At 34.5% G+C, this 27,496-nt stretch overlaps 1 pseudogene; it reads left to right on the forward strand.

The window, feature by feature from the left end:
• On the forward strand, positions 1-26,777 carry LOC120268614 (annotated as a pseudogene).
• Positions 26,778-27,496: the final 719 nt, after the last annotated feature.

Consider the following 27,496-nt stretch of genomic DNA (forward strand, 5'->3'; position numbering starts at 1 on the left):
TGCTATATTTCACTCGCTCCTTTCTTGAAGTCGAAGCAGGCAAGAAAATCAGCCATGGCCGAGACATCTTCTTCATCGGCGGCAACGCCTTCGGATGCTGATCGAGAGGAGATGCTCGATCGGATGCTCACTAGCCTTGCCTTGGCTGACGACCACAAGCTCCAAGGCCTTCTTACCAGGATCCTCCCTTACTCCATCTCCTCCCTCTCCTCCTCTTCCCCTTCCATCCGCAAATTGGTATTTCCTGTTTTCTTTTCGGAATTGATCACTATCGGTTGTCTTGCATAGGGTTTTGTTTGGGCTTTTCATGGTAGTTGAGTGTTTGTTGTAGGTCATGGAGATTCTAAGCCATGTGAACAAGAGGGTTAAGCACCATCCGGAAATTGGATTGCCCTTGGTTCAGTTATGGAGTATGTACAGAGAATTTAGTGGCGCGCCCATGGTTAGGAATTTCTGTGTAGTTTATATTGAGATGGCATTTGATCGCATGCCTGTCGTGGTTAGTTTTGTTGAGTTTTTCTGTTCTTGTGCTGCAATGGGTTGTTGTTTGTTGGATTTGATGGTGTCTTTGTGGTTTTTGAGTTCCAGGATAAGGCAAACATGGCTCCGGAGCTATTAGCCGATATTTCAAAGTTTCCGAGTCAGCACCAAGATATTATTCTCAGAATTGTCACAAAGGTGAGTTGGGCTTCAAGCCTTCAATGTGCGAAATTTTGTTGGGTTATCAGCTGCTTTTTATCATCTTTAGAAGTACCCTTTTGAGCATCTTTAGCTTCTATTTTAAAATGGTGCTTCTGTTATTTATCCTTGTTATTTTCTGCATTTAGTTCATAAAGGTGTTTTTTTTTTCTATTTTAAATTTATTATTATTTTATTTTATTTTTTTGACCAGTTTTAGTCTTATTCATTAACAAATAGAACAATCAAGCTTATACTTGTAATTTCCTTTGGTCTAATTCAGTTTGATGTACTAAGCATTAAGGCGTCAGACGATATAGAGTGATCCTTATATGTCATTTATCTTTCTGCTGCTATCAGATGAAATTTGGTCATCACTTTTTTATGGAGTGCTTGAAATTTAAGCATGCCCCATACTTAGATGTGGATTATGCTGAAGTTTAGATTAGTATAATTTTGGGCATAAAAATTTGTATGCATTTATTTTCTTGCTCCTCTGCCTGAGTGCTTCCCTTCACAGAAGCTAGCTTTTATATCAGGTCATTGGTGAGTGCCATTCAACTAGTCTTGATGAAAATATTGGAGCAAAATACAAGGATATAGGCAGTGGAAGGGATGGCCAAATTTTTGTTGATTTTTGCCTACACATGCTTTTGTACCAACCTCTTTCTCATGGGTATGACACATGCGATATGGATGGCTGGTTATGAACATCAAAATACTCAAAGTGATGATTGTTTACTAATGCATTTTTTTAGTGCCAGATGCCCTCCAGGGCTATCAGTTTCGCAATCTGAACGTGCCACTGGAAAGCTTCCGCTAAAAGGAGATTTGCTTGTGTCGAGGAAGGTAAATAGATTGTCTTGATCTTACTGTATCAATAATATTGATTCTTAATCACTCTGTTCTACATGGCAATCAAGGTTGGGATTTTGAATGTCATAGAAGCTATGGATTTGGCACCCGAGATTGTCTATCCTCTGTATCTAGCTGGTTCTGCAGACAGGTATTTGTTGTTCATCATCCAATAGAACAAAATGAAATCCTAAGATTTTGATTTTGATTTTTGTTTTATCTCTATTTGACATTTTTAATCAAGTTTTTCCTGTCCATTCTTATGATTGCAGTCATGAACTTGTTATTAAGAGAAGTGAGGAGCTCTTAAAGAGAGCTGCAGGGCGCCAACATAGATGATTCCAATTTGATAAAAAGACTTTTTTTTCTTTTTAATGGTATGCAGTTGTCTAACTTCTAAGGTTACATGCGGACAATAGTATTTTCAATTCTAAATATTTTGGCTGCATTATTCGTGAGATATTATCCCAGACACATAAGCAAGTGCTTTTTATAGCTATGACTGGGTTTATCAAAAGAGTTATCTCTTCCTAATTTTTATACTGACTTTATCACCAAGTGTGTCAAAGAGATATGTATGTGTTTGAAGCTGTGCATGCTGATTTGTCACACCTATATTTGTATATACACGCACATATGTCTATATTTATGTACACATGCATATCTACATTGACATTGATGTAGGGGCCTTCTTTTAGGTATATAGTAAGTCAGTGTATTGCTAGTCTACTTACATATAATTTGGTCATTTTTCGGTGTTTGGTGACATGCAAGCCGTTTATTTACATGTAAGTTGACTTGCATCTGCATAGCAGTATAGTAAAGCAAAACAATTCGCCTCTCAAATTTGGTTTCAAGTTGTTTTGCTGCAAGTTGAAGGATGTTTAGTTATGTCAGTTTATATTGCTGTGATGGACTGTGGAGAATAATTTCGTGTTAATAGAGGTGATTTGATTGAGAATCAAGTTTTAATGAAGATGATCAACATAGAGTTAGGGTATTTAACAATTATTTTTTGCAACAACTCATTAGCTCTCAAAACATACATAATACATTTTAATCTTTACATGACTCAAGACAACGATTTATTATGATACGAAAAGAAGAAACCTTCATGCCACTATTTATATTCTAAAAAGTTCTACTCATGATTTTATAATTACCAATGTTATTAAATTAATACTATGTTTCCTCTCATCTCATGACAATAAACTGAGCTTATTTGGTAATTGCAGGTAACACTGGGGTTGAAAATATACCAGAAGACTCAAGGGTATCTCCTGTGAATGTTGCACTGAGAGTGAGGATCATGAGTGTTTTTCTGCCGCTCCATTGTTGCAGCAAATTCTTTTTCCATCAACACTCCAGTGCATATTTGGCTGCATCTATGGTAACATATAGGCTGCATCAGGATCATCAGTTAGCCATATCCAATCCTTAACACACTTTTAAATGTTTCATCTTGTTTTTCTCCCATGTCTCCTTGATTCTATTTGTTAAAATTGCAGAGTTTACAATGCTTTATTCTCTGGTTGCTTATTATGTGTTCATCTAAGGGGAAATAGTTGAAAATGATGCTATTTTTTTATCAAATAATATAAATCAGATAATATAAATCAGATTGTTAAATGTGTGAAAGTAGTGACTGTGACTTGAAAGGAAAATGGTTGCATGAAGGTGAAGATTTTGTACAGATACATTAGAGTAGTAATCAGTGAATTACTGGCCCACAACTATTATTCTACATATATTTTTCCGTTCATTTTGGGCAGTCATGTTCTCATGCTTGGAATTCTAAATGACTCAAATTTGATTTTGTCTGTTTAGTATGTTTGTAATGCCTTCAAGTATGTTTCTTCTCCCATATGCTCTAGTATTTTCTGCTGGGTGGTGGGCCCTGCTGCTAACTTGTGTGAGGGGCCCTCCAACACTTCTAACTGGTCCTTCAGTTTTTGCTCATGCTTGTGTGGATTTTTAAAAATGTATATAAATGTTTTTCTTAGAAGCTGTTGGAGCTTATGGTCTCCATTGTCCCTTAGGGCTGCTTCTTTACTATGTAGAAGATGCAACTGACCTTTCTATAAAGACTAATAATATTGAGAAATGTTTGAGCTTGATGGCTGTGCTTTGATAGCTCAAAAACAAGCTATTTCTGACTTTCATAATGAAGTATTAGCTATCAATTAGCATGCTGCATTGTTCAGACGTTATTTGATCATTAGCAGTGTAGCATTAGAAATGAATGTATTAATTCACTTGCTTTTGATAGAGCAATTGCACACGGTGTATTTGTATTGATATATATTCTGATTTTTTTTTACTTGTGTCATGCATAACCTATTTAGCAAATGGAAAGCAAATACGGAGATGGTTTCAGGCTCTTCTTTAACAAGCAAATATAAAAATTCAGTGGATGTGCTTTTACATGCTCTTTTTCCCTGTTTTTTTGTGGTTATTTTTTGATTTACTGCTCTGACTTTTTGCCAACGCGATATTAGATGAATGTTCTTGTGGTCAATTTGCTTTTGTTTTTGTGCCTGCTTTCATTCTAGTTGCTTCCTTAACTTCCTTTTTGCTGTAGGAAGTGGGACCACTTCACGGTTGAAGCAGTTGGGAATGGAATTCACTGTCTGCGTATTTAAGCATGTCAAGCATTTGGCTTTAATATTGAGAAATCTCTTTATTTTGTTTACCCGATTGACTCCTAAGTGGCTTGAGTTCATCTTCATGGTAGTTTATAGAAAAGTAAATTTGAAGTTTGCCTTCCCTTAATGTGCGGAAAAGATTCATCATTGAAAACTATTAAACTTGAGTTGATGATATAGAATCTTTTCTGATCTGAATGCACTCAAGTTTGATATCTCTTCTCTTAACTATATTAGCTAAGGCCATTATGAAGAGTTTATGCAACAAAAAATGAGCAGCATAAATTTTTCATAAAATATAAATTAATGCATATCCAGAATGGTATATTCTGTAATTTGTAGCTGTCTGTATAGAATTCTGTTACCACCATGACTGTTTTGAGATGCATATTCCTTTTACTGTAAGTAATGACTAAGAAGTGAAAGCATTGCTCCTTGACTAGGTGGAAACTAATGGTAAGATTTCGTGCAGTTTTTGAACCTGACATTTTAGCAGGATCCTCTTTCCTTGGACCATATGCTTTTCCGTCCATATAGTGCTGGGTAATTTTTCTCTCTGAAGTTCGCCTGCAATCAAACTAGTGATGTCCTTAAAAATATTTAGCACAATGGTCCTTCTGTTCCAGTCAGAATGTCATGTAAACTGTCTTCAATTGGTGGTTGTTTTTAGTAGTTTTGAGTGACTCTCAGCCCTTATGAGTTCTGAGCCCTACTTGTGTGGAAGTGGGTGCTGAAGTTTTGAGTGACCTCAGCCCTTTATGGTTCTGAGCCTACTTGTGTGGAAGTGGGTGCAAGTTTTCAGAAACTCCATCCTTTTTTTTAGAACCTCCTGGAAATCTGAACCATACACTTTCACAGGAAGGGTAACTAAACGAGTTTGATTTGAGTGTCTTTGGGTGTTCAAATAGATTATGAGTTTTGATTAAGGAGATTGCTAGTATTCTGGAACACGGTAGAACCTTTGCAACTAGAACCTTGACAGTTAGTGGGTAGGTGGAGATGTAATTCATCATGCATCCTTTCATGTAGGCAAATATCATAGGTCAAGCAGTTTGTTGGATTGAATGTAGTTAAGGGACATCTAGCACAAGCCATACTGTTTTCCCTATTAAATATCTAAGGTTAATTACACATTTGGAGTCCTTGATCTACTAAAAACAGATGGTATGGGTGGCATAGACCCCAATTTAATGAAGTAGAAGGTGATGTTAATTATCTCGTTAAATATGCTCCGTAATCACTTTGATCCAATCATTATGAAGATCTAATGGTTTCTGGATTTATTTTAGCATCAGTGGGATTATCCTACATTTTAATGACTCGGCTAACTACGTTTATTGAAATTTGGACCAAGCATAGTCATGGAGTATTTTTACATGAATAAGGTGTCACTCATTGGAGGCTTTCAACTCAAGATGTTTTGGAAATAAAGAACGTGGAGCATGTCTAGCAACCTTTCTAGCTTCCTTGAGGGAACTGAATTCTAACCTATCGAAAAATCGATACAATTATTGAGATTAAACAAATTTAATATCTTAAGTTATACAGGCTTACAACTGATGCAGTGGAATTAGTTCAATAATGACGTGACAGCTAGCCACCTTTGTGCCTTGACTTTTATACAGGTTGTAGTACTTAAAGTACCCATCGCTTGCAGCGCCTAGTATAATACTGTGATCGGATACTCCAATTGTAGCTGGCTCATAAAAAGTCTGTGACTGCCAGCAGTTTTGAGTTTTTTTAATTCTCGCTCTGGACATGGATATGTTTCTTTCCTGTGCCGCTTTTATGCTTGAGGGGCTCTCTCATATGATAATTGTCTAATACATTTTCTTGCCTATTAGGATATCAATAATTATTGTAACTAATTTTCGCTCTGCTTGCTCCTCAAACCTATTTGGAAGGCAACTGATTTTATTTTGAGCAACTGAATTGTATGCATGTCAGGATATGTGATGATCCTCAACGAGAATACTTATTGTTTGTTATTAACATGACCTGCATATGTTGACTTCAGTTGCTACTAGACAGTCAGTTATGGATCAATTAAGACTTATGGGCCCTGTTGTTTTGAGTGGAATATTACGCTCTTCTTGATGGTTCTTCAGTTACAGAAGCAGGTAGATTCCACCTTTTCTTCCTCAACAGAATTTTATTACTAATATAACATTTATATAAATATATTTTTCCAGTGCCATTTTGTTATGTATTGAGGCTTTAAACTTTTGCTTAACCAGTGCTTTCATGTTGAACTTCCAGATGCTACTGTGTAGAGCTAAATCTTTTGTTTTCCAAGCAATCGGCTTACTGCATCCCGCTTTAGCCTAATCTTTTCAGCATGCTTTCATGCTAATAGCTCTCACTTTGTTAAATGGCTATGGTTATTGCTTTGTCAGCACGAATTTTTAAGTAAGATATTATTTTATATCAGAGAAAAACATTGACATGGCTGTTCGACTTTTCAATGCTTTTAGAAAATTGAGGATCAATCAATTCGCCTCATAACTCAAGAATCAGTTTCACTTCACTTGAAGCATTATAAGTGTAGCGCTATTATTTTAAAAAGAATTAATTACATTATGAGTACCTTTTTATTTCTACCAACTGCTGATTGCAGCTCTTTTCGCTGGTGACTTCTGTTGTGAAATGCATATAATATAACTATTATATTAATATTCTCTATTGAGCTAACATTTTTCTTAGTTTGTGCCTCATCTTTTGACATATTTATCTAAAATCTTCTTTTTACATTAAAATGCTTTTGTTACCATGTAATGATGTTAGATCATTTTTGTTCCACCTTTGTGTAGTAGAGCATCTGTTTGCTAAAAAATCTATTGTATGCATGTTGTTAGATGTGAATTTACAATGTTATTTGGACACGATTCAAACCCCATAACCTTCACTGATAGGATGAGAGTCCAAGGTAATATAGTCATATTCATATTTTTCACCAAATTAACTAATGTGGGACTATTAATGTACCTAATACGCCCCTTTGATATGTGCCAATCTATTTAATTAGACTGTCGTAAAGCAACAAAAACAAAACCAAACAAAACTAATTCTGTGACTCAATCTTTGAAACCAAGTGTTAGATACAAAGCAAAGACATAGTGCTACAGCATGATTTAAAGCACAAAAGCTTAGGCTGGTGAGATGAGAGGACCTCAAGCTTTATATGTTCATATTCATGTCCATTCTACGCAAATTGTCCACGTGTGGACAATTAGGACACTAACACTTATATGGAAAAAGGTTCCTAAGGTAACAATGTTTTGAAATAACTGTTCATTTATTAATAATATGTTAGCATCTATGCCAACAAAGATTGAACATCAATGATCCTTTAAGTTTTCTTCTTCTTCTTCTTCTTCTTCTTCTTCTTCTTTCTTCTTTCTTCTTTCAGCATGTGCACCGCCAGCATGCCCGCGCCCCAAGATGCGAAGCAAGTGTAGAAAAACTCAAGTCTCCTAAGTAAAGTAGAAAATGGTACTTACCTCACTCAAAGTTGATTTTTATCTTTAACAACTTTTAATTTGTGTTCAACTGGATTTTCTTTAGGTTTCTTTCCATATCTCACAGTAGTTGTTTAGTACTCTTACTCAACATTCCTTTGGAGCTCGCATAAAGAAAAGTAGCTTGTTTTAGTTTTATAACTTTTATATTACAATCATCTCTTTAGCTTATTAAATAAAAAGCAACTTTCGAAATTTTCTGCATGAGTCTTGTGCTTATTTGAAATCCTCATAGAAACTCATGCATGCACAATTGTAGAAATATTTCAAAAACTACCGCTGTCCTAATATGAGTTGGATAGTGAATCCTTTTATAAATTTACAAGCATCATTAAAAACATATTGTCATTTATGTGCTGTTTATGTATACCCAGTGTTGATTGTAATTAGGACCATACAAATTATGATCGATCTAATTTTTCTTTTCTTTTATTTTATTTTCTTTCTAAGTATTCAAGTGAGATTATAGGTTCAGAATTTCAGAGTAGGTGCTTGCCCCTGTTATTGATCACCCGAGACAAGTTTGTGAGAACTTGCGATTAAGGAATAAGTGCGAATGTGGCAATAAAATTAAAGATAATAAACTATGTCATTGATTTCATGGGCTAAATATGCTTTTCTTGACTTGAATTATATGATCCTTAGTTTATGAAGGCAAGAAGAGTCTAGTGGAATCTACTAGAGCTACACTAAGCTTAAGGTTTTTAACGTGTCTAGAAAGTCATTGTTAGGAGTTTCTATGTTTGCATCACGCACTCTTGCTTTTGATTTTGCAATCATAAAATATGCTAATTCTCTTTAAATTCTTTACAAAAAAATTGGGGCATTGACTCCTTTCTACTTATTTGAGATAATGAACTTAGAACATGGCTTCAACCTCTCCATGACTTTGAATCTTTGTGGTGACATTGGTGTCTTCATATTTGTAACAGTTTAACTTGACCTTTAGGTTTTGTCTGTGGATGCCTATATTTTCAAATCCATTTTTTGAAATTAACCAATGTGGGACTACTAGTTACTCTAATAAACTTTGAAACACTTTTAACCTTTGACCTTTTAGGTTTTTATGCTGGATGGCTATATTTTCAAATCCATTTTGAAATTAACCAATGTGGGGACTACTAGTTACTCTAATAACTCTGAAACACTTTAACCTGACCTTTTAGGTTTTTATGCATGAATGCCTTTTTCTTGATTTTTAGAGATAGCACATAGTGCATATTCTTTTTAATCTTTGCCTTTGAATGTGTCTCACTAGAGCTTCTCTTTCATCAATTTCTCTTCATCTTGACCAGGTGGTTTTTATTAGCTCGAGCATCATCATCACAAGATAATCTCTTCAATTATTCCTTTAAAGAGAGTCCTTAGGAACCCTCTTTACCACCACGAAAAAGAATTTTTCTTTTCATTCAAATCTTTATCATATGGAAAGCATCTCCATTAATTCTCTTCATCATTGTAAGTGGTTTATTTCATCATAGATTTGTCCCTCATCATGAAGATAGCCTCCATTAACTTCTATCTGCTATCACGTGAAAAATTTATTTAGCTTATGTGCTCCTTTTCATCAAGAGAAAAAGTCGTCATTAGCTTTTTTTCATCATCACAAGAGAATTTCTTTTTTATCATGGTGGCTACTATGAGAAAGACGTCTCAATTAACTCTCTTCATCATCACAAGGGGCTTTCTTTATCATGGATTTCTCTTTTCCTGAAAAGAACTTTATTAACTCTCCGCATGAATAAGAGAGTTTCTTTTATTATGAACTTATTCCATTATGAGAAGATAATCTTCATTTTACTTATTTTGTCATGTCAAGAGAGTTCCTTCTAGACTTCACAAAACAAGTGTATTGTGATTGTGGTGCCTGTGGTCAAGCATGCATGGCATGAGACCCTACAAAATATACAACGCAATCCATTTTGTGAACTTTGTTGACCTTTGTCATGGACTTCTCAAGATGTGTATCATAATTGCGAAGTGTGCGGACATGTATGCAAGCTATGATGTGCTATGGAACATATGACATAGTAAATCTTGTGGACTCTAGTAAATTTGATCCCGCATAATGTTATTCAATACTCCACGTTATACTTTTTCCTCATAAACCCTGTATTTCTCATAAACCCCTGTATAAGTATTAGTCTCTTTTTTCATTAGCCATCACATAATTCACAAATAGCCCATTTTTCTTTTTTTCCCCTTTTTAATAACTTAAAGCACCTAATGAGTCTTTTTACAAATCAGCCCTTTAGTTTTGCAAATTCTCAATTAACTTATAACAACTCTCAAAACCGAATGACATGGCTGAGAATACTTTCCTAAAATAAATAGATCCTTTTGTTGATGATTTCTGTAATAGGATGAATAGCTGGCCCCTAACTATCCAAAAATTTTTGTAGGTCTTGGTATTTACTTCTAGAATAAGTCATAAGTGGTAATGTGCATTTTCATACTTTCATTTGTAAGCTGCATATTGTCTTGTATAAGTGAGATATTTTTTTCAATTTTAAATCAAAGTAGTAATCAAATTTGCCTTGTTTCACTCCTATTCTTGTTAATGAAAGACTTTGAGCTGTCAGGAGTTTAGCCTATTAAACTTAAGTTTTTCATCGATCCATGGTCCCTTGTCAACATGTAACCTTCAATCTTCACCCATCTTTAAATAGTCATAAATCTTGGTTTTGTTATCGAAAACAGAATGTTAATTTTGGAGCTTTTCCAGTTTTAAGAGTTGGCCTGCATTAATTTGGTATCTGAGCCTTGTTTAAGATATATTTTGAGATCATGTCTATGAGAAGTGGGGTAAGATATCACCTGTATGGCAATCAAACCACTGTTGTTGGTAACTAGAGCAAGGTTATGAAAGAGAGAATGCGCGAAATCCAACTGTCATAGCTGTGGAGGTCATGATGTAGTGTATGGATAAGATGATGAGTATGCAAGTTGCGCTGGAAGCCACATCCAATCAGACATTGTTGAGAATTTAACATTGTTGAGAAGTTGAGATATTATGTGAGATTGAGATTTCCCTCTCAATTTTTTATTTATTGATGGACCATATTTTTGATGAGTATCAGAATTTTATTTAAAAAAGAATTCAATTTATTTATTTAAACCAAAGATAATGTTTTATTCTGGCTCTCGTTTAGGGATTTAATCTGAATTCATATTTCAAATCTGTATAAATGATCAGCTTTTTTGTTTACTCCATTACTCATTTTTTTGAATGAGATTTTTATTTTATTTTTAATTTTTTTATTTTTTATTTTTAAGCCTTAAGGAGACATGAAAGAAAGCACTTGTTGGAATTGTTTTGAAGCATGGTTGGTTGACTGGCCAAGTTGTCTTGGCTGAGTCTACCAGTTATAGATCAGAGCCAGGTCAAGTACTTTGTGGCTTGCCATAGTTAACACGTGCATATCTGGCCTGAGTCTCCTGGTTTTGACTCTCTGACTTAAGCCGAGTTTAGTGAACTCAGTTGGCTCCGGATAATTTCTTGAATTGTTTTGTAGTTGAACTCTGGTTGACTTGGCGAGCTCAGCCTTTTGAGTTCGACTGAGTTGCAAGGGATTATGGTTATAAGAAGAAGCTCAAGAAGCTCTAACTTATTCTAACTGATACTCAGTAAATTCTTTTCTTCTTATGCTTAAACAGGCATTTGATTTTTTCTTATGCCTAAATGTGAATTGGAAGATTTGATTTTTCATGACAATGTCTTTTAGTCATCTCAAAATAAATCTGAATCAATTCTTTTGCCCTTTTGGGATTCGTTATGGTTTGAGCAATTCCCATTACTTGTTGACCTTCCTGCTCAAGTACTGGCAGTTATTGGTTTCTGCTAATGGTAAATGACTTTGGCATTTCTAAACTAAATTTATTTTTCATATTTTTCTAGGGCATCATTCTTATTAATCTGTTAGTGCTTTCTGACTATTTTCAGTTTTAAAAATAGGGCGCTCCAGCAGTAGTTTTAAAGGATCTGGAATCACTTTTGCTTGAAAACTGTCAAGCGGTAAGTTTTCTTTCTGATACTTTTTCAGAAATTATGTTCGTCTTTTGTGGACTTGCTGTTGAAAATTTAAGCATTGCTTACAGTTATTATTTGATGCTTTATTTATGTATTATCTCTGTGATAGTTGTCAGAAATGGTTATGAGGATTCTTTTTAGTTTTTGTATAACTATTTTTAATTTTTTTTAATAATTTTATGAATGTGGTTCAATATTTTATTAGTTTTTATCTTAAAGGAACAAAGTGAGGTGCGGTTTTGCTCTGTGAGGTGGGCAACATCTTTGTTTGATTTGGAACATTGCCCCAGTCGGTACATTTGCATGGTTGGTGCTGCTGACCCTAAGTTGGATATAAGGTGATTTATAGTTCTTATTAGGTGTATATATAATGCTTACATGCCAGACATCTTTTGTGTTTTCTCTCTTCAATTTCAGTTTTCTTTGGCAAAATATTGTGTGTGATGTTTATTGCCTAACAGTTTCTTTATTATAGGATAATCACTACTGACCATTAAATTTTACTAGAGAGATGTCTCAGATGTTTATTTTTTGTGAATGCTTGTTCTATTGGACTTGGTTTTTGGGGATATTTACCTTACTTTTTAGTTTACATTTAAACCCTTACAGATGTGGGTAATTGATATTAAATTATTGGTTTTGCTTGGGACCCTTTATGGACTCCATCAGTTCCCTTGTCATGTTGGGCCAGTTATATGTGTTAATTATTACTGAGATGCCCAGTGTGGATTTATTATTCCTGAGAACTGCAAGATGTGTTGCCCGCTTCAGTGGTTTGTGCGGAGTTTGTCATTAAGAAATAAAAATTTCTCATTGACGATGCTTTATGCTCTGACTTCCTAAGGTGGTTTGAATGACATGTTGCGGAAAAAAAGTAGTTTTTTTACTGGTTTACAGTGCATTTGAAGATTCTTAGGTGGTTGACTTGAAGTAATCTGGCTTAGCAAATATGAACCCCATTTGTGACCTATGCTAATGGCATTTCAAATAAACTGATTATATACTATTGAGTTGTGCAATTTTATCTTCCTCTGAGTTGGACTTAAGAGTCAGTTCAGTTTCAGTTGTAAGACTGTTTTGTTTGGTGAGGATTTGGGTTCAATGGCTCTTGTTTTAATAGCCAGCATCTTTGTCAGGCAGGTGTACAACAATGGTGATGTCTTTTTGGTGTCTAATGTAACGGTGTCTTTTCCTTCTGGATTAATGCACCACTAGTGATGTAGCTCAGATGCAGCTTGAACAGAAGAAAATCGGGATGTTGATCTGGTGCCGGTGAACTGCACAGCGGGTTCTTTTCGCTTTTAGTCTTCGCGCCTCAGCTGCCGGCAATGCCGGCTAATTCATAATGACTTATATTCATCAAAGAACCATCTCACGGTCGATTACCAATCGTGAGACAAGAACAACATAATATACTATATTATTGAATATTTGTTTTAAGTGCATAAATTTTTATTTTTTTTTCTTTGAAGTTAAAGCCTATAAAGACTGAGAATTAGTTCTTGAAAGTCCTTTCATCTTATTCTAAGTATCTTGGCTCATTTTTGGCTTTTGTAGCAGAAGGGTCTTGATATTGATCTGTTCCAACTTTCTTGCTAGCAGGAGAGTTTGACTATGACTTCATGGATTAGTTTGTGACTTGACAGCTGGGCTTCCTCATGTCAAAGCTTCTTCAGCTGCTTTCTTAATATACTTTTTCATTTTTCTGGAGTTGAAAGTTGTGACTTCTCTAAATTTTGAGGCCTTAACTTAATATTTCTACAACTTGACATTTCTGAGGTGTAAAGAAAAGAAGAAGAAGTTTTTGTCCCAGTGAGAAAGCTTGATCAGGAATTTATGTGGATTACATAGGTTAAAAATTAGAATATTACTAATTCTACGCAAAATTGCTGGTCCTCAATTTATTCAGTTACAACAGCTAAATTAGGACATAATTAGGCACAAAATCAGGAAAGTTAGACACAATCAGGCGAGGATCATGTATGACAATCATGACACTCCCCCCTCAAGCTGGTACATACATATCATATGCTCCAAGCTGGTTGCAAATGTATTCAATTCAGGAGTATTTGAGGGATTTAGTAAGAACATTTGCTATCATTTGAATTGATGAAACTGGTGGAAATAGATCTTGATTCAATTTTCTGTACAATGAATTAATAATATACCTTTATGCGTTTTGATGTTTTATGAAAAATGGATTTGAGGCAATATGAAGGGCAGCTTGATTGTCACATATTAACTTTATTTGTTTAACTTCACTGCACCCTACTTTTGACGTTGTAACCTAGAAAGTTCACAATTTGCAAGGGCCATAGCTTGATATTCGGCTTCTGAACTTGATCTGGCGACTACATCTTGCTTTTTACTTTTCCAGGAGATTAGATTCCCTCCAATCATGGCACAATATCCTGAAATGGGTCATTTATCTGAGGGAGAACCTGTCTAATCAGCAGCCAAGCACCTAACAATTTGTAAATAATCCTTCTCTTCATATAATATACCTTATCCTGGAGTTCTTTTGATATATCTGAGAAAGTGGATTACTACATCTTAGCAACCATTGCAGCGATCTTGGAGAAAACTGGCTAGCCACATTTACTGCAAATGAAATATCTGGTCATGTCATTGTGAGATAATTTAGCTTTCCAACCAATCTTCAATATCGACTAGGATCTTCCAATGGCTCTCCCTGTCTGAGAACAAGGTTGATGTTTATATCCATAGTTGTGTCCACATGTTTGCAATCTAACATGCCTGCCTCCTCTAGTACATCTAAAGCATAATTTCTTTGTGAGATAATAATGCCTATCTTGGACTGTGCTGGCTTAACTTTCAAAAAGTATTTCAAGTTTCCCAAATCGTACTTTGTCCGAGACATTCATTCAAAGAAGAAACGAAAGTTTACCTAAAGCAGCCAAAGAACAAGATACAATAGGCTTCTCAAGAGAGACTCCAAAAGGCTCCTCAATTTCTTTACTGTTGAACTCTGTTGGGGAATTTTCCTCTGTTTTGAGCGTGCTTTACCATGTGTGCTTGAGGTCTTTGCTTCCTCGCATGGTTTCCTTATTCTTGGCTTGGTGGCTTTTTAGTCAGCTTCCAACATTTCTCTTGTGTGCCTCATTTCCTACAAGAAGTGCACCAAAGAGAAGTGTTGGATTCTTTAGTGTTAAGGTTGGAATGCGCAGAAAATAGTACTCAGAGAGAGGTTCAAACATGCAGCAACGAAGCTGCTTTAAGAAGAAATCCCAGAAAAAAATTCTAAACCTCTTATACCTCGTAGTAAAATGAAGAAAAAAATATGAGATGGGAAAGAGAATATTGAATTCTTCACTTAATATGAACTGATACCAGACAGTATTATATAGTAATTTACAAGAGGAAACATATAAAGCTAAGTCACTCCTAATAGGAAACTAAATCATTTCTAAACTTTGGAAACTTTTTAACTGTAAATGGGAATTGGTTCTATCCCTGTCTAGGGGGTTTAAAAGCAATCATGGTAACCTATTTAAGCCTAATTTTCTTAATCTATTTACAGTTCATTCACACCTTGACACTTACCAAATTTAACTTAATTTTTAATTTTTTATTCTCATTATTTGGAATATAAGTTAAATGTGATGTAAACTTAACCAGCTAATCCCATTTCACTTGGTGTACATGTTTGAGATCAAAATTTTGATCTAGCGACATACATATGATGCTTCGCATTATAGTATCAAAAGTTTTATTATATTTTTTGATTGATTTTTCAATTTTTTTTTGTACGTGGTTCTCCTGGGAATATTTAAACTTAAAACATTGAAACATTGATAATATTTGTTGATTTTTAAAGTAATGGCGGTGCTTAAATCAGTATTTCAAATACTAGATATTTTGTCTGGAAACAGCTAATGTATAAATTTCAGTTGGTTGTGAGTTATTTGAAATGGTTCTAAAATTTGCTGTGTGGATAATGCAATATTGAGCCATGTTAGCTTGATTTTGTGGAGCAATTTGAAAACCTTAATATTTTTTACCATCAACTTAACATTTGGTGTAAGAGCGAAATTAAGAATGTTTTTGTGGTGTTATAATTTTATGGTTACTTTTGCAAATTTTCTTTATTGAGAATTTGAGAGTTATTCATAATTAAAGCTTGTAGTCAGCATAAGATTTCAGATTGTGACAAACTTTGAGTGAAATTTGAGAATTCCTGTTTTGTGCAAAGCCAGTCACTTTGTGTGCATATTAGTTTTTTAACTGATCTGCAATGGATCTTGATCTCTTTAGAACTGTTACCTGCTAGCAAAAGAAACTTCAGATAGTATTTTTTTTTTAAAATTCATTTTCTTCATTAGTATTTTCAGTTCCCACTAAGTGAAAAGTGGGGTATTCTTCTTTTTTACAGCGTTAAGATGATGTGTTGGAAATAGTGTTCTGAGTAGGTTATAGGCTGACACTTAATTACTGTTGACACTACTCGTGCTCTGCATCCAGGCTTGAGCCTGACCTTAGCTGGAAATAGTATAGGATAGTCTACACAGCAGATATATTGGGCCTGTGCACATTAACCTGATTTGTACCCACATCTTGAAGCCTGATTGTTTCAATTAGAGTTTGAATGTGACATTTTTTTTGTTTTTAATAGTTTGTATCAGCCTATACTAAGTTTGAGTTGGATATAAGTTGCAAGTACTTCCTGTTTTGTTCCACTCTCTGCAACTTGGTTGCTTCAGGTAGGGGAGGAAAATATGGACAAGGGTGAGTATTATCATTTATACATATAGTTTGAACGGAAGCATGATCCAATAACAAATTAGGTTATTCTAATGGTAAATTTTTTAGTTAGGTATTGCATCAGTAAAGGAACTTCCATTTCCTTGATTTTAGTAAATAATTACCAAGTTTTTGGTTGAAAGCAATCATTCGTTTTTGTAATTAGTTCTAACTTAAAGTGCCTGACAAGGATGTAGCAGGATAATAATATCAGGACCTAAAACTATAATTTCCTAAACTGTACTGGCAGAACTGTTATTTTGGTTCTCAGTCTCTCTCAATTCTATCCCCTGGTTACATTAAGGTTACTTGGCAAATCAACAACATAGCTCGTTTTGCTCTTTTGGAAACTATGGCTTTCCCTTATTTGTCTTTTGCAGTGAATATTTCTAACTTTTCATGTTTTTCTTTGTCTACAATTTTTCAATAGTAATATATTACTAGTTTTTGGTGGCTTGAATTGTGCTATGCCCAGTGTTAGAAACTAATTTGATGAAGTTTTGTTTTTCATATTTTTCTTTTGATTGTGTGCACCCTCTTTATTGTTTTTTTCCCCTAATCATAATTTCTTGTCTATTTATTTATTAAAGATGCTATTTGCTGTTTATTTTGCACATCTAGATTTTCTTTTATCCCCATTTTTCAGAGAAATGGCTCTTGAAGGTCTTCATCTTCTGAAGGATCAAGATCAGATGCCGGGTGGCAAATCAGATGTCAAATTCCCTGATCTTGGGCAGATGTTAGATTATATTTCCATGAGGCAGCCACAAATCTTGGAACCTACCAAACTGAGGGAAGAGAAACTCCTTTTTCCTTCAAAAACTTACATTGCCATGATTAGATTTTTGATGAATTGCTTTGAGCATGACCACGCCATAGTTGATTTTGAGGGTGGAATAAATGAATTTGGTTCTCCAGTTGTAACAATGTGCCTGTTGTTAGAACATGCTTTGGCATTAGAAGGGTCGGCTGAGCTTCAAAGCATTTCCTCAAAGGCGTTAGTTGAAATTGGTTCTCGTTTACCACAGGTCATATTCTCTTTGAGCCTTTAGATTATATTCCTTTCTTTTAAGTTGGATTATGTGCTTGACCTTTAAATTATTTGTTTTGCTGCAGTTCGTAGCAGCACGCTATGCTGAGAGAATTTCATGGTTAAAGCTATTATTGGGTCATATTGATTCTGATACTCGTGTATCTGCATCTCGCTTGCTTGGAATAGCATCTTCTGCTATCTCTATTTCTCAAGTTTCCAGCCTTTTAAATGAGCTTGCTTCCTCAATTATTGGAACTAAAATGCTAAGGTTTGTGCTAGACAATGGAACATGTTAACATTGTTCATTGTGTGCTAATATTTCATTTATTTATTTGGTCGGACTTCTTTGAAATTATTGCAGATTTGAAAACTATCATGGAACTTTATGTGCCATTGGTTATGTGACAGCAGAGTCGATGAGAAAGGAGCCTTCTGTAAGTTTCCAAACCCTCAATTTAATTTTATATGTCAAAGAAAAATTTGAACAGGGAATATGCTTTCTATTAAGCACACTTTGAGCCTAAGCTTTGCGATATGCATCATTTTGGACTAAGACCTACAAATGCTACAACTCAAATTAGAAGCTGGTGGCCATAACTGCTGTCAAACTTAAAGCTTTTGGTTACATCTATTTTAGATACCAGTATATAAATAACATTCAAAATCCATCTGATGTTTCTGTATTCATGTAAATATTGTGTGTCTGCTTGACGCCTTGTCATAGGCTGGTAATTATCGATAATAACATGCATTGAGGCTAGACACTACTCTTATTACCTTCACGATGTGATTCTCACCTTTGAGATGGTCAACCAATTGAAAATTGATTCTTCAATCATCTTATTTAGGCCGAAGCTAATAAATTTTGATATTTGACTTTAATTTTCCTTATACAGGAGATAAGTACTTGCTATTTAGTGTAATTCTTGTGAGATTGATATTGTTTATTTTTCATTTTCATTCAACCACCGACTTATTGCAGATAGGAATACATTTGGTTGACAACATTTTGAGCACGCATTTTCAATGCAAATTTTCCTGACATTGTAAGCTTGCAGATCTCAGAGGCACAAAGGGATCAAATTGTTGAACATCTTGTGAAAGTTGTTGAGTCAGAGAGTGCTATATTAGCTTCTACTGCTATGGAGGCACTCGGACATATTGGTCTTCGCTGTGCCTTGCCTGCACTTCCTCATGATTCAAATTCTGGTATCTTACCTTGTTTTGACTTATTTGTTTGCATGAGAACATTTTATAATTCAAGGAACCTTTGACTCTGTGTGTGCGTGTGCGCGTGTGTAGATTAAAATAACCACTACTATTGTGCAAATTTTTATGTTGCAGTTGGAGTTGTATCAATTCTAAATGAAAGCTTGCGCAAAATACTCTCTGGTAATGATATCAAAGCAATCCAAAAGATCCTTGTTTCTTTGGGGCATATATGTGTGAAGGAGACATCTTATACAAATTTGAATATTGCTCTTGATCTAGTTTTCATCCTATATCGTTCAAAGGTTGGTGTTGTGTTCAATTTCGAATTTGTATAATCAAAGTTCTCGTAAAACTTTGTTTTTGTCGATTGAGCATGCCCGGTAATTCTTTCGCAAAGTTTTCAAATTTCAGGTTGAAGATTTACTTTTTGCTGCTGGGGAGGCTATATCCTTCTTATGGGGAGGTGTGCCTGTGACCGCAGATTTGATGCTCAAATCAAATTATAGCTCCCTCTCTGATAGTTCTAATTATCTTAGTGGTGACATGGCCTTATCTATATTAAAGTCTGGCTCACTTGAGAGTAACATTAATGAAGAATCACGTGTAATGGCTAGAGAAGTGATAGTAAAGAAACTATTCGAAGATCTCCTGTACAGCAGCAGGAAAGATGAACGCTGTGCTGGTACTGTATGGCTTTTGTCACTCACCATGTATTGCGGGTATGATCCCAAAATCCAGCAAATTTCTTCCTGAAATCCAGGTTAGTCTCCTTTATAACATATTTCTTCCCTTTAATATCATGTTTCTTTTCTTTTAATCTCTTTTCGAGAATCTTGTGTTTGCAGTAATTTTTTTCAGCAATTTTAGATGCACTATGATATTGTGGTGAGGGAGGTAAATAGGAAGATGGTTGATATGAGTCAAGGCTTTGTATGTGTTAACTTTTCCAGATGGGAAATATGTCAAATTTTGATCTTTAAATAGCTGATGATATTCTTTTATGAGGCATGCCATGTTACTACCTTAGAAGTACATGCCTCATGCGTTAAAAATCCATTTTTCTACGCCTTTGCTGGGCATCATTTGGGATAATATGATGTAATTAATCATGAAAAGTGCTTTTGATTAACAAACATGGAGTGTATATATTGAAGCTGTTTCATATAAATAAATGACTTTTGCTTACTGGTTATTGTGGATTTGGCAGGAAGCTTTTTCCCATCTTCTTGGTGATCAAAATGATCTAACACAGGAGTTGGCATCAAAAGGCATGAGTATGTGTATGAACTTGGTGATCCATCTATGAAACATGAACTAGTAAAAATGCTCTTGTAGGCACATTAACTGGTTCAGGGAAAAGGAAAAGAGCTATCAAGGTGTGCAAATATTGTTTTACTGTGCTCTAAAATTTCTATAATACTTCAAGATTAGAGTACTCACAATGCATTTACTTTTGCAGCTCAATGGGTGATTCAGAAGTTTTTCAAGAAGGGTCTATCGGGTGAAACTCTTGGTGGAGGGAAACTTAGTACTTTATAAAGAGCTTTGCAGCTTAGCTAATGAGATGGGTCAACCTGACTTGATATATAAATTTATGGATCTAGCTAATTATCAAGCTTCTTTAAATTCGAAGAGAGGGCAGCTTTGGATTTTCAAAGATAGCAAAGCATGCTGGGATGCACTTCAAACCACATTTTACAACTATTGATCCCTAGGCTTGTCCGTACCAATATGACCCAGATAAGAATGTTCAGGTATTAAAAACTCTCTGTATGCTTTCTATGTCTTAACATTATCTATGATGTGCTCCCATTGTTTTTCGAAATTAATCGCTTAGAAATTATCATCTCTATTATGTTGTCTCACCTTCTATTCGCCATTGACTTATCTTTTTGTCATGTTGCTTTCAACACATGTGAAACTGCTTCAGGATGTTAAATACAACCTCAAAACATATTAGCTTGGCCTGATTTAGCTTAATCACTAAGCTGAGAAAATGAGAGTCCAAGCTTATGTATTCAGATTTATATTTATCAAATTAACTGATGTGGGATTGTTAGTTACTCTGATATGCCTTTTGATACGTGTTAGTTTATTTTTAGCTAGCCATATTGCAAATGAACCAAACAAATTGAGTAACCAAGTCTGTTGTGATATCTTGTTAGATGCAAGTAAAACATATTAAATGGAGGCCTGTTTCTCAATTTATGACTATAAATACTGTTAAACACTATTCATATGTAAATTTCCTAATTGATGAAGATGCTAATTGTGTGATCATATAAAATTTAAACTGCATATAAGTTCTGATATGATGTTGTTACATGCTTGTAATAAATGAAAGTGTGTTAAAATGGCAATATGAACGCTCATCTATAATTATTGACATTAATTATATGGCCTTGGAAGGAGTGTAGGTCTGGTGATTATTATTTTTGAGATATTGTAAGAAGTTTAGTTAGCAAGTCTGGGCGCTACATTAGTTCTCTTATGATTTACAGTTTCAGTCCAAATGGATGATTGGTGTGGACTCGTAAGTAAGGCTGTCAATTGATCGATTTATTTGTGAGCAGCTGGAGCTCGGCTTGAAATTGTGAGCTTGCAAACTTAGCTTGAGCTTGGTTTTCGAGCTCAAAATTGATTTCTGACTGACCTAGTTCGATTGAGCCTTGCTCGAGTTAGCTTAATAACCTGAAATATATAAATGCGTAATTATTTATATATTTATAATATATAATATTATGTAATATATTATTATATGGGGAAATTTTACTAAACTATCTTGTGGTTTGCCTCGTTATCAATTCGGTGCTTGTGGTTTGAGTTGTATCATTTTAGTACCCAGTACTTTAAACCGTTTGCAAAAAAGTGCCAAAACGTTTAATTCCGTTAATTCTTGCTGATGTGGCTTAAAAATGGACATGAATTTACTTTTTTGCCCTTATTTACATTACTAAAACATATATTAATAAGAACCATTCAGATTAAGATTTATTTGCATAGTATTTAAAACCCATTCAAGTTATAATTGGAGGTAGATTTGAATGGTTCTTAATTAGTGTATGTTTAAGTAATGTAAATAAGGGCAAAAAGGTAAATTCAGGTTTAAATTAAGGGAGTTAAACGTTTTGACACTTTTTTTGCAAACGGTTTAGACTACAAAGTACTAAAGTGTTACAACTCAAACCACAAGTCCCAAATTGATAAAGAGGCAAACCACAAGTTATCTTATTATATTATATAATTTGTATTGTTTGCCTTCAAAAAACAAAATTTAAGCTATAAATGAAGTTTTATCTTTGAACTAAATTTTGTTAGATTCGAATTCTTGAAAATAAATCGGTTTGATTTTAATTTTGAGCTAAATCGAGCTGGGCTCAAGCTTTCGAAATTAATAACAAAGAGAGCTCAAAAAATGTTTTTTGAAGAGCTTTGAACTTGAGTGAAGCTGGAGCTCGACCTACTTAATTTTGAGCCGAGCTTAAGCTAAAGTGGAATTATCGAGTGAAACTTAAGCTTGGCAGCCCTACTTCCAGGCATTGGGGCCAGTAGACTCCTTTACTGGTATCCTGAAGTGGAATTATCAGTGATGCATCGAGGACCTTGCATGTTCAGTGTATGCTGGGAGAGGCTAATGCCAATTTTTAGTTTTTCTGGGATTTGTCTTGGACTTCTGCCATTTAAAATAGTTTGGGATGTTTTTAATTTATATTGAATATTGTGGGGCAACATAATGTTTATTTGATCTGCTAAATTCTATTTTAATTGTCACTATCATTTTCATTTTTATTACACCTATCTATTCATCTGTAGGATGCTATGGGACATATTTGGAAGTCAATTGTTGCAGACACGAAAAAGACAATTGAAGAACATTTTGATATTATTATTGATGATCTGCTAATGCAATCTGGATCAAGACTTTGGCGTTCACGTGAAGCTTCATGTCTTGCCCTTGCAGACATTATTCAAGGCCGGAAATTTGATCAGGTAGTGATGAAAATTGTCACTGGTTTTGGGCTTTGAAAGGCCATCGTTCTAGTTTGTTATCTTCTTGTTTTTTCTTTTTCAGGTTTCGAAGTATTTGAAAAAGATATGGACAGCAGCATTTCGTGCTATGGATGATGTAAAGGAAACTGTACGGAATTCTGGTGACAGTTTATGTCGTGCAGTTAGTTCACTGACAATTAGGTTGTGTGATGTATCACTTACTGCTCCGTCAGACGCCAGTCAAGCAATGGATATTGTTTTTGCCCTACTTACTTGTTGAAGGGATAGTGAGTAAAGTTTCAAGCATCCAGAAGGCTCGCTGGCTTAGTTATGAAGCTTGCAAAAGGTTACTACATGTTCAAGTGCTTTTAATATAAAGTTTTGCTGAAATGAATTAGCTATACCAATTTCATGGATTGATTATATATAGGCTTCATGTACATCACTACTTGTCTATCTGATTTTTGTTTATGTTATCTTCTTTGAGTTATTGTTTCTGCAAACATGTCCTAAATTAGATCCTGGAAGCAAGAATACCCTGCTACTATTTGAGATTATTTATAGTTTAATTATTTGTTAGCACTGTCTAGCACCTATTGCAATGTAATGACTTGGACTGAAGTTTTAAGAAAGCTGCATATTGGGTTGAATACCTTTTCTTTTTACTGGAAGTACTGGATGAGTTGTTAGACCTTTTGGATTAGATTTTCAATACATTGTTTTGTAGATATATTTTATTGATTGATTAGCTTATAGGAAGTTACATTTTATGTACTGAGTGCACGCCTAACTTTCAGTGACCGGGTTTAGATTAAGCTAAAAAGTATTATTAATTGAGAGTATAATTTTTGTAATTCAGATTAAGCTTTTTAGGTTGAATTGGCCCATATAATACGTTTGGTTTGCATCTAACATGGTATCAAAGCTTGGTTTGTTTGGTTTATTTGTGATGTTTTTAATTAAAATAAACTAGCACATATAAAGGGGCGATAGAGTGACTAATAGTCTAAAATTAGTTATTTTTGGAAAAATATAGATTTGAATATACAGCCCGTGTCTCTTCATCCTCACCAGCTTAAGCTTTTAGGTTGAATCAGGCTCTCATATAATATGTTTGGTTTGCATCTAACAAAATTGAATTGATTATTTTAGGAATTCTAAGGTAATTGATTAAAAAGAATGAAGTGACTGAAGAAAAATTAGAAGGTTGGATTTTGATGTGCAGAAGAGTGATTGATCTATGGAATGGTACTGCCGGTTCAGACTGTTTTAATGTCGATGTATTTCTGTTATGTATTTTTAATTGTTAATTTCCTAGAAAAGAGGTGGGTAAGAATTTAAGTGAAGAAGAAAGGGACATCTACAATTATGCATTTAAGACTTTGCCAGTTGCTTAATGATGATATTTTTCATGCAATTGGTGAGCTGGTCCCTATCTATAATATTCTATAGACAGATTTATCTTAGAACTCATTTAAGATAGAAGAATTGTCTTCTACAGTACGTCACACATCCTAGATTTAAGTGAAACGGAGTATTTCATTTTACATGGAGGTTGGAGGTCGTTAGCATGTTAGATCATTACCCTCACTTTTTAACATATTATGCTAGTGTTTTACATTTCATCAGAATGTTACTTTGTATAGTTCTTAAACTTAGCATATGGTGAACACCCTCTTTTTAATCTCTCTCTCTCTATATATATATATATATATTAAGGGTTATGTTCCTTGTAACTTAATCTAGGTTATATTCAAACCCAATGCTTCTCAAGTTTCAACTTTATCCCACTTTGTTCCTTGCAAAAATGCCATGTGGTGTATATTTAGCTTCATGCACTTAGAAAAAGATGTTTTTGATTATGTAATGTCGCTCATCCCACTTTCACATATCTAGATATATTCTTCAATACTTTGATTTTTGTTTCACAACTTTACATTTTATTGCATAAACCTTTGAGGTGAAATATATTCTTAAGGTAGGTCTAGTAAAAATTCATAAAAGTATTTGATTTTTCTTTTAGGGTGCTGGGATTGCACTTCGACCACATTTGCCAGAGCTGGTCTGCTGCATGCTGGAATGCTTGTCAAGTCTGGAGGATCAAAGTTTCAATTATGTTGAGGTCATTCTTTACTATTGAGTTTCATTCTGACATCTTCCTTATGCTAAAGACTTAAGATTGTTGATTTTGCATGATAGGCATCTCTTTGCCTTGTCATGTCCTCTATAAGTCTGCTTTTCTGTTTCTAAATTCCTCCTGTTTGAATGCAAGGGTAGCTGCATGCAGAAAATGCTGGAATTCGGGCAGAAAAACTTGATAATTTGAGAATAGCCATTGCTAAAGATTCAACTATGTGGGAAACTCTTGACCTTTGTTTGAAAGTTGTTGATAAAGAATCATTGGACCTTTTAGTTCCTCGATTGACTCAATTGGTTCGGTCTGGAGTTGGCCTCAATACTAGGTATGTTTCTATTCTACTTGATGGAATGCTACTGTAGAGTTAATGTTCTTAGCTCGCTACGCATGTTTTGAGAGTTGACCTTATTTTGATTATCTTGATCTTACACTTCCACTGGCCTTAGTGTTTATATTGAAGATAACTGAATCATATTCCATCATAATGGACAAATGCTCATGAGCCATTTTAGGCATTTGATCCAGATAAGTGAAATTGCATTTTAGATCAATTCATGAGATGCATGTGTATCTACGTGTCTCATAGCCAGATCCAGAACAATGGCAACCAGGTCTGATCCAAATATGTGCTGTCAGATATACAGCATCTCAAATAATTTTGATAGTTACGATTAGATGCAAGTCAAACACATCTTAAAATGGATTTGATCCGACTAAAAAGTTTAGGCTAATAATATCTGAGACTTAGATTTTATGGCCATATCAGTAATTACTAAATCAGCTAATATGGGACTCATATAGTTATGTACTTGAAACATGCTAGCCTTTTGAGCCGGGTCACATTACATGCAAACTAAAAATACTGGGTTCAATACCAAGTTAGATGCTGAGCATAGACATTTTAAATTTGTTCATTCCATTGAAAACCTTTAAGGTGATAGGATGAGGTCTAAACTTTAAATAGTCATACCAATAATTCTGAATTAATTGATGTGGGGCTATTAGTTATATCTAATAGTTGCAATACAGGAAAAGTTAGGACTTTGCCTTTTTTTAAGAAAACTCTTGTTAACATGTCTCAACTACTTTTGTCCATTAGTAATGTGAAACAAATATTTCATTCTCTTTTTCTAGCTTGTTGGTTATGCATTTATTAGTTTTCACCCAAATAACTAATAGTTATCCTTACTTGCACATGGTTCTTCTTTTGAAGAAATTTGTGAAGTTTATGTTTGTGACAAGTAATTTCTTGAAATCTGTGTTCTATTTATTTATTTATTTTTTAATTTTTTTTTGTTGTTTCCTATATTGAATTGGGATCTTGTGGTTTTATTTATGGTAACACATCACTTGTCATTAAAGCATCTTTATCCAATTGCTCTCATTTCAACAAGTTTCTTGGATTTCTTCTCGTAATATTTTCCCATTATAGGGTAGGTGTTGCTAGCTTCATTACCTTATTGGTTCAGAAAGTCACAACAGACATCAAACCATTTACCAGTACATTATTGAAGCTCCTATTAGCTGCTGTTCTTGAGGAAAAGAGCAAAGCTGCAAAGCGAGCCTTTGCAGCTGCTTGTGCCATGGTTTTGAAGTATGCAGGGCCATCTCAAGCACAAAAGTTGATTGAAGACACTGCTGCTTTGCATTTGGGTGAAAGAACGGCTCAGATATCTTGTGCAATTCTTTTGAGAAACTACTCAAATTTTGCAACTGATATCGTGAGTGGGTACCATGCTGTCATTGTTCCTGTTACCTTTGTTTCAAGGTTTGTCTTAGCATCTTTCATCTGTCTATTCCTCTTGTTGCTATGTTTTATGCATTCATTTAAAGCCTCTAAATCACATCACATGATGTTTTACAAAGTAAACAACTATACTTTCAAGGTTTTAATTTGTTGATATATTGTATCAGATAATAATTCCACTAGATTGAGTCAGTTTGGATGAATTGCATCAAGATAGATAGGATGAGATTTTTTTTCTTGTGATTATAGTTTCTTAGCATTGCTGAAGCTCAACATAGCCTAATGCAATCTTATGCAATTAGGATATCAGCTAAGATATGATTTTTTTTCATTCCTCTAATTATGATATAACTCGTCATATTATAATTTCTTGTCATATTTAAGTCCTTTTCTAGACCTTTAAACACATTCAACATTCCTCCTTCAAGCGGACTATTGTCCTGCAGAGTGAGATTTTGAAAAACTGGAGATTAACGGTCTCAAAATCTTTCTAGGTAGCATCACCAATTAGTAATTCCTGTCACAGAATTAACACCGCCCATTTTTTTATTTCCTCTCTTAATGCTCTCCTGATGTTCCTATAATGCATCACTTTTGATGGGTGAGATCAACACTTATTGTTTTGCATATTGTTTAGCAAATTAGAAGAATATCAAGCTAGAATCTCCTATATATATATATATATATATATGACATGAAAAATTGGATGAATTATTGCCTTAATTAGTAGCTCCATTGGCATGCAGCCTCAGCAACCCATCCCACTAACATCTAATGCCCAAATAATGTTCTTGCTCTAATCTTTTTGGAGACATGGATTTTGTTTCAGTCTGATTAGTCACATCTCAATCTTCCTGTCTGTGGATGCTAGGCTGAATCAGTAGCTACCT

Source organism: Dioscorea cayenensis, chromosome 9 (genome assembly GCF_009730915.1).
Source record: "Dioscorea cayenensis subsp. rotundata cultivar TDr96_F1 chromosome 9, TDr96_F1_v2_PseudoChromosome.rev07_lg8_w22 25.fasta, whole genome shotgun sequence".
Taxonomy (NCBI): Eukaryota; Viridiplantae; Streptophyta; class Magnoliopsida; order Dioscoreales; family Dioscoreaceae; genus Dioscorea; species Dioscorea cayenensis.